Source organism: Phragmites australis, chromosome 21 (genome assembly GCF_958298935.1).
Source record: "Phragmites australis chromosome 21, lpPhrAust1.1, whole genome shotgun sequence".
Classification (NCBI taxonomy): Eukaryota; Viridiplantae; Streptophyta; class Magnoliopsida; order Poales; family Poaceae; genus Phragmites; species Phragmites australis.
Genome location: NC_084941.1, coordinates 24,920,836 through 24,928,985, shown reverse-complemented (window position 1 = coordinate 24,928,985; position 8,150 = coordinate 24,920,836). Strand labels below are relative to the sequence as shown.

Here is an 8,150-nt window from a genome sequence, read left to right as displayed (position 1 = left end):
TTCAGGGACGGTTTGGGTTGATCACCCTTCTACGGGCGTCTTCTCGCGTAAATCCTGACTCTTTCTTTGGCTCTCTCGATGCTTCTGTTTTGGTGAGAACTCTCATACCATGTGGCACATTTTTGTATGTGGTTTTTTGTTGTTCTTCTTGGGTTCACTGTTGCTCTTCTGAGTTGTCGTACCTTGCCCCCTTCTTTGTTTGCTCTATGTGGATATTGCATGCGTTCCATCTTCTATTTTCTTGACGGTTTCCTCTGTTGCATGCTTTCGGTTGATTCCCGTTCTTGTTGCCCTACTTGGTTGGTGTGGCTGTTCGATTGCTCAAACAACATTTGTTGCTCTTGTCTAGATACTTTCTCTCTCTCTCTCTCTCTATGTGTAATACCAAAAAATAAATAAAGGATCTGTGGCCCGGCCCAAAAGGCCCAGCTGACCCCACACACACCCTACCTCCTTATCCCCTTGCTGTTGTTGACGTGGCCCTCCTTTTGCTGCTGCCTGTGGTTGCTGCTGGTCACCCTTCCCCCTGCTGTAGTCCAAAGGAGAGGAGAAGGAGAGGGAGGGGAAGACAAGGTGCATCAAGGAGAGGAGAAGAGAAGGAGAGGGAAGGGAGAGAGAAGAAAGGAGGTGGATTCCTATCCTTAGGTTGGGTAAAATCAAAGTGAGATGCCTTTTGTTTGAGTTCCCTTGTTTATTTATGATTTTAGATGAGGTTTAGCCCGGGAAAATGAAGGATTAGGCAGTCGATCCATCGTTTTCGTTGCTGCTCATGTTGCTGAAACCACAGATCTGGTAGTCCTAGTTTAGTGGCAGATTAGGGTATATTAGAGGCTGAATCTTTTCCTTGTGAAATGGAGAAAAGTTGTAGGGGATTTAAAGATCTATATACTTGTGAAAATTCATGATTTTATCCCAAGTGCATTAGGAGTTATGGATTTTTTTTTAAGCTGACTGTTGTGTTTTGCTGATAGAAAATTCAGTCGAGGTTCAGTTATGCTTTATGCGATCTTAATGACCTTTCCTGCAAACATTTATTATACCAAGAATGTAGAGGATGCAAAGTTCCATGTCCTGATGAAATTTGAGGTTTTTTGGACATATGGTGTGGCAAATATAAAAATGTGAAGCTTGCTGCCTGAGATTCTAGACTGATTCTAAAGTCTATTTTCAATTGCAGTTTAGGCCACCTTAATGGCAGTATATGAATATGGTTTCTCTATGAAAGTTGTAGGTCTTGTTCTGTAGATTTCGAAATGTATATTTTTGCTATCATATTTTATGTAGATTAAAAGATACAAAAAAGTGAAGCAGCATCTCTGCAGTTAGCCGAGAGCAGCATTCGCCATATTTGCTTGATTGTTGGGTTGGGCCATAGGAGCGATTAATCTTCTGTATGTGTATGTTTGTTTGAGTTGTATTTCGAGCTTGTGTTGTTAAAGCAGGTGGTAGTGCTCCAGATCATGCCTAGAGCGGTTGTTGTCTTCATTGGAAGCAAGTAAACATAGCGGTGATTTTGCTATACGCTTTGACTTGATATTTATTCTACCTCCACTTTAATTTTAGTACCTAAACCCACTCTACATGATCCGTTGAAATGAAGTTCTAATTTAATTGAAGTATTAGAATAAAGTTCTTTTTTTGATTGAAGTATTCTCTATGTGTGGCTTTATGTTATCTCCCATAAAGAATATCATATGTGATATAATATATGAAGACCATGTACTATGAGGTGCTTATTGCTATTGCATAATGGCATGTGCATTGCATTGCATTTGCACTTGAAGTGATGTCGTGAACCTATGGTTGTGACCGTACCGGTACAGTATCGTATATTGCCGTAATACGATGCAACTTCATACTTTGCTGGGTATGAAGGCAGTGGACATGTCATTTGCATTGCATAAGCAATCATGTATATTGTTGGAATTGAGGCACTCAGTTGTTGAATGCTGCTATGGTTTGGAACAAGAGAAGTGAAGCTTTTCTATGGCTTTATGCAGTGGTGATTGAACTTTCCTTATATGAGGTTCCATTACTCTAAATTTTATTGCTCGCATTTTTTTTTTGGAATTGGACTATTAACCTGTTATCAATTTGCTTTATTTACTATTTTAATACCTCTCATGCTTAAATCGTTGCTTAAAGAACTTATAGATTGAATAGCTCGCTAAAACAGTTTGCTTGCTGAGATTTTATATCTCACCCCTCTTTCTGTATTTCTCTTTCAGGTGTTTGAGAGGTGTGTTTGGCTTGAGAGTTGGGAGTAGCTGCATTGCACTCTTTTGCCACTAACTCTATATGTTGTGCTGTAATAATAGGAATCTAGACTTAAAGTTTCCTGTGTTGTTTGTGTATTTTGGGATGATAGCTCAGTTTAGAAGGGTAGTTGGTGGCATCCCAGACGTTTGTGGGTCTTGGAGTGTTACACTATGTTTCCTTATTTTAGAGCAGCATCTGTGTTTGGGTTGTCTATTTCGATGGTGCTTGTTGTGTTTTCGATTCCTTATCAGTTTGTTGTCTGTTTTTTCAATGGGTGTTTTTGTGGCATGCTTGTGTTTCCCGTCACACATAAGTGTACACATGTACTTTTGGTGCTAGGCACCTTGGCGTCGTGGGCTAATCTGTTTGTTGCTGCTTTGTTTGGTAGGTTGCCCATCATCGTCTGCTTGCCGGTCACTGTCCATGCCTCCGACGGTGCTAGGTATACTTCTTTTCCTTACGTTCTACACTGTGTATTCTCCATTTACTTTGGATCCAATTGGTGTTTTCTTTAGAGAGTTTGTTGGCATTGTTTTGTGCTAAATGTGGCTACTCGTGTGCGTGCATGTCTGTGGGTCAATGCCAGAGGCTGTGATTTCTTATGTGCATGTGTTTGCTTGAGGCGGTAGTGTCTCACTGTGAGATGGTTGATGTGTCGTATCTGTCTAAGGTTGCGGATGGTGGCACTATCCTTGCTGGGGTTGTGGTGGCTCTATGTGGGCATGGGTTGTAGTGAGGAGGATATTCTGGTGTAACTAGTGTAGTCCAGTCTGCCGTTATGTGTGTTTCGCTTGTGTGTAGGATGACTTCGGTTCAATTTCATTGTTGTTGTTCTGTTTTGCAGGGGTTACATAACCCTTCATCATTGTCAGTTTAAAAACTGCTTTACTATCAGTTCTTGAATCGGTAGTGATTAAACGACAGTAATAATCATGGATTATCACTATCAGCTCGAGAACCGGCACTGATACTCACTATCACTGCCGATTCGTAGATCCAACCAGCAATTATAGTTTGTATCACTACCGGTTCTTAGCCCCAATCTACTGATTGATATCTCTTATCACTGCTAGTTCTAGCTATAAACCGATAGTGATACACAATCCCCACAAAAAAATTGAAATTGAAACCGGCATGCCATAATTACTTAAGCTTTATATTACTAAACCAAAATCACTGTTCTTCATCACACTAATTACTAAACCCTAGCTAGCAATCGTCATTATACAACCAACAAAAACAACACGGTGAAGAAGTAGTCATCGGCGTTGCCATCGACTTCATTATCATCCGTGTTATCGTTGTTGTCCTCCTCCTCTTCATGTGGGCACCTCTTTGGTACCAACTCATCAATGAAGAAGTCCCAAACTTCTTCAGTAGACTCAAACCTCGTCAATCTGGAGTTGGTCGTCTGCGCCTCATCCGAACTCTTTGGCGTTGGAGCTTCATCGTGATGAAGGAGAAGGGGTGAGTGGAGTGGCTAGAGATAGCGGTGGAGTTTCCATGGCTGACGTGGTCGCATTGACAGCGGTGGAGAAAGAGAGGGTGAGAGAGAGAGAGAGAGAGAGAGAGAGAGAGAGAGAGTGCTTGGGAGCGATCGGAGGCCAGGGAGGTTACTTATAATGCTTTTGGGAGAAGCTGAACTGACGGAGTGTGGAAGCTATACCGGCAGTGGAATATCGCTGCGGGTTCGTAACTTCAACCCTCTTTGCTCTCTCGATGTTTCTATTCTGGTGAGAGCCCTCCTACCATGTGGCACATTTCTGCCTGTGATCTTTTGTTCTTCTTCTTGGGTTCACTATTGTTCTTGTGAGTTGTCATACCTTGCTCCTCTTTGTTTGCTCTCCGTGGATATTGCATGTATTCCATCTTCTATTTTCTTAATGGCCGCCTCTGTTGCATCCTGCTTTCAGTGATTCCCGTTCTTGTTGCCCTACTTGGTTGGTGTGGCTGCTTGATTGCTCAAACAACACCTACAGCTCTTGTCTAGGTGCTTTTCGCTCTCTCTATGTTTCCTAATTTTAGTGTGGCATTTGTGTTTGGGTTATCTATTTCAATGGTGCTTGTTGCATCATCGGCGTCATCGTCGTCGTCCTCCTCCTCCTCCACCTCGCACCAACGCCTCTTCGGTACCGGCTCATCAATGAAGAAGTCCCAGACTTTGTTGGTAGACTCAGACCCTGCCGATTAGGAGTTGGTTGTCTGCGCCTCATCCAAACTCTCCAACGTCGAAGCTTCATTGTTGGATGAAGGCGCAGAGTGAGTGGAGTGGCCGAAGATGGTGGTGGAGTTTTCATGGCGGACGTCATCATGGCGGCAACAACGGCAATGGAGAAAGAGGGGGTGGAACAGAGAGAGAGAGAGAGTGGGAGAGCTTGGGAGCGTTTGGAGGCCGGGGAGGTTAATTTATAATGCTTTTGGGGGAAGTTGAACCGGCGGAGCGTGTAAGCTGTAGCGGCAGTGGGTTATCACTACCGGTTCATAATTCCAACTGATAGTGAAGCTATTATCACTGTCGGTTATTGGTGGTACATCTTCTTATATGCCGATTGAGCTTAAGAACTGACAATGATACTTTCTTATCACTGTCGGTTCTTGTTACGAACTAACACTGATACATCACTGTTGGTTCAAAAAATGAACCGGCACTGATAATCAACTTATCATCGCCGGTTTGTAGCTAGAACTGGCAATGATATATCAGTGCTAGTTTATAACAAGAATATGCAGTGATAATCATTATCAATGTCGGTTTTTGATAGCTTAGTTTTTTATGTGCATGTTGAATTTATAAAACAACAGTGATAGTTTATCGCTGCCGATTATAATTGAATTGGCAATGGTAATAGAGCATAGATGACCCTTTCTGTAGTAGTGAGTGTACATAGCATTCGAGGATGGCATGATATAATCTTCACTCTCCTGGATTAGTCCTAAGAGCAGGCACTTGTCATCTGTGTATGGGTCCAACGACTGTGGGACTACCGAGCTAGTAGCAATGCTTCACCCATCATGCACATAGACATCGATCCGGATACTGTGCAGTGAAGGATGATGAGAAATCTCAGCCGTCCGACCCGTAGCGAACGCTCCAGATTGACTGCTGCAGTAAAAGTGCCACAATACGAAAGCCTCTGTACAGTAAGTTGAACCACGGTAGAAATGTAGAGTAAAAATGATTAATTAATATAGAATACTGTAGCACAAAGACGTTTCACTGTACAACACAGTGTTTCTCTGCCTTAAATCTGGCTTACTTAGACATGGTCCTTCTGGACGTGGAGTTTAGTTTCTGTGCTAGACAGTTGTGCTACGTGTTTGCATGGTTTATGAACTCCTGTCTGTGCCAGGTCAGTCACAGACGTTGCTATTCTTGGTGTGCAGGGTAATAGGATGTACGGTGAGATTAGAGCCGGTGACTTGAAGGCGTTGTGACAGGCTTGAGGAAGAGAAGATATATGAGATGAGGAAGTTTGTTGTTGAGACAGCGAAACCAACCCATCAGCCTGTTAAGGGGAGATTCATGCTCAGCTCAGGTTCACCAGGGTTGAAGAGAAATGCGACATGGATAATTTGTTCCCGGTGTACACCTATGACTTGGCACCTTTGAAATTCCTGCAAAATCTCTTTGAAATTTCTACGTTTCCAATCAGGTTAACACAGGTCACAAAAGTGTATGGAAAATAGATAGCTATATAGGTGTAACAATCCGAATTCAGAATAAATAAAAATTTATTTTCATAAAGAAAATAAATAAATAGAATAAATAAAACCTAAATAAGTATATATATATACCTATATATGTATATGGAAAAGGTTTTAATTTTGTTTACATATGTTTGATTTACACTTGTTTGAATTTCTTGAATATATATTGCTTGATTTATAGTATATATTTCCTAATATTTATAAGGTATATATATATGTATACATGGAGAAGTACAAGAAATAGACAAGGAGTAAAAGAAAACCCTTTTACCTCTTTCTGCGGCAGCCGAGCACGGCCGTAGCCCACGCCTTGAAGCCAACCCGCAATCTCCTCTCTTCTCTCTCTGCTAGTGGGCCCACGCACCAGGAGCTCCTTCAACCTCTAGACGAATCTTTCTTCTCCACCGAGTGCGAGCCAACAACGAATCCATCCGCGCGACTCGCCTCGGCTTCTAGAAGCTTTCAACGGGACAGAATAGATCTCCTCCACCGAATTCGAGTCTCCCATCTACGTTCATTTGAACCATGGAGTCTAATCGGAGGTAAGCTTGTCGCCACCGGGTTTTCGCTTCAATCCTAACCGGTTAGATTGTATCCCCTCAATGTATAAATAGGCCCTATAGCTCTCCCCAGGACCCTACCTCTCTACTTCCGAGCTCTTGCGCCCAGGAAGACACCGCCAAGGAGCACTCCAATGCCGGCCGAGGCTTTTCCCGGTATGCCATTACAAGCCATCACGACATCCAGCTCTTGACAGAAAGGGATCGCCGTCGCTACCTGATCGTGCTCCGCCGTTTGCCGCTGTCGTCCGTGGCGTGTAGCGCCAAAATCGACGAAGTCTGGCTGCGCGCCACGACGAGGACAAACTCCGCCGTCGCCATGCCACTACAGCGCCTCCCCGGCCTTGAAATCGCCCCTAGTGAATTTACTTCCGCTGCTCACCGGAGCCTTTAGACCACTATAGCACGAAAGCGATGACGTACGCCTGTGCGCCGCCGCGTCTGCGACGCCGCCGCCGTGTCCATCGCCGAGACCGAATAGGAAAGCACCCCAGTCGTCTGATCATGAACCAACGTTAATTATAACAGGTTTTGGGATGATGCAATAAAGAATGTTTTCAATATTAGATTGATTCTGTTAATTCCGAAATTCAGTGTAAATAGTTTATTTAAATGTTTTCATTAGTAAAAATAATTCTAATAGTTTTGGAAAAATAGTAATTAATCTGCTAATAATTTAGATAATGTTTTTATTTTATAAATAAATGTTCTTCAATTCTATTTAATGCTTTCCTATAGTAAAATAAATTTTAGAAAAATCCTAGAAAGTTTTTAAAAATCCTATAAAAAATCTTAATCACACAGTTTCACCTGGAGTTAATCTTTTTTCCCTGTTCTAATCTTCCAAAAGTCATTATTTGTCAACCGTAGTTTCGATTTGATCCAATCTTTTGTTAAAATTCCTAGAAAACCATAATCGATCTAGTGACACAGTTTGTTATGTGTTATTTGATTTTTTTTAGATCTTGAATATTATGGTGTTGTTTTGGCCAGGATGTGTGCCAGCAGATGAACATGTTGCGTTCCAAGGTATGTTGTTTTGCAACGTCTACATGGTTTCGTAGTAGTTGATTACAACTATGACGCGATGTGGTCTAATAGGATGATTGCCTTTTCTTGTGTGTCACTTGTGCCTTCTAAAGTCCACGATAATGAGAACTTCTAAAATCACTTGTGTGTCACTTAGTTTAGTTTAACTTGTGCCTTCTAAATTGGTGGCTGTTGGGTTGATGGGCCACGTTGGGCAGGGCAGGATGATGAGAACTACTGAACTAGTCCACTTAATCTTTTGGGCTACGATCATCTATCATTTGATTAATTTTTAAGTATAGAAACTATGGGCCTGTTTGATAGATTTTTTCTGGTCTAAATTCTTTAATGGTAGTGATTCTCTGAGGAAAGTGATTTTGTGGTTGGAAGTAATTCTCTAATGATTATCTAGGATAAGCTTTATGGAGGAAGTGATTTTGTGTGAGAAATGAATAAGAGGAATCTATCTTTTTCAGCTTTCAATATATAATTTATTTTAAAGAATCACTCCTATAAATTCTACTTAGAGAGCTAAAAATTAAAAACTGTTGTTTGACAGAACTCTCCTTATTGTACTTAGGAAGCTGCTCTAAG

The 8,150-nt window shown here is 41.8% G+C and overlaps 1 long non-coding RNA gene across 1 annotated transcript; it reads left to right on the top strand.

Moving 5' to 3' along the window:
* Nucleotides 1–502: 502 nt before the first annotated feature.
* LOC133903753 (uncharacterized) lies at nucleotides 503–6,007 on the top strand. Its single transcript, XR_009907336.1, has 3 exons — nucleotides 503–661; nucleotides 2,648–2,701; nucleotides 5,644–6,007. It is a non-coding gene; the product is annotated as an uncharacterized LOC133903753 (long non-coding RNA).
* The last annotated feature ends 2,143 nt before the right edge of the window (nucleotides 6,008–8,150 follow it).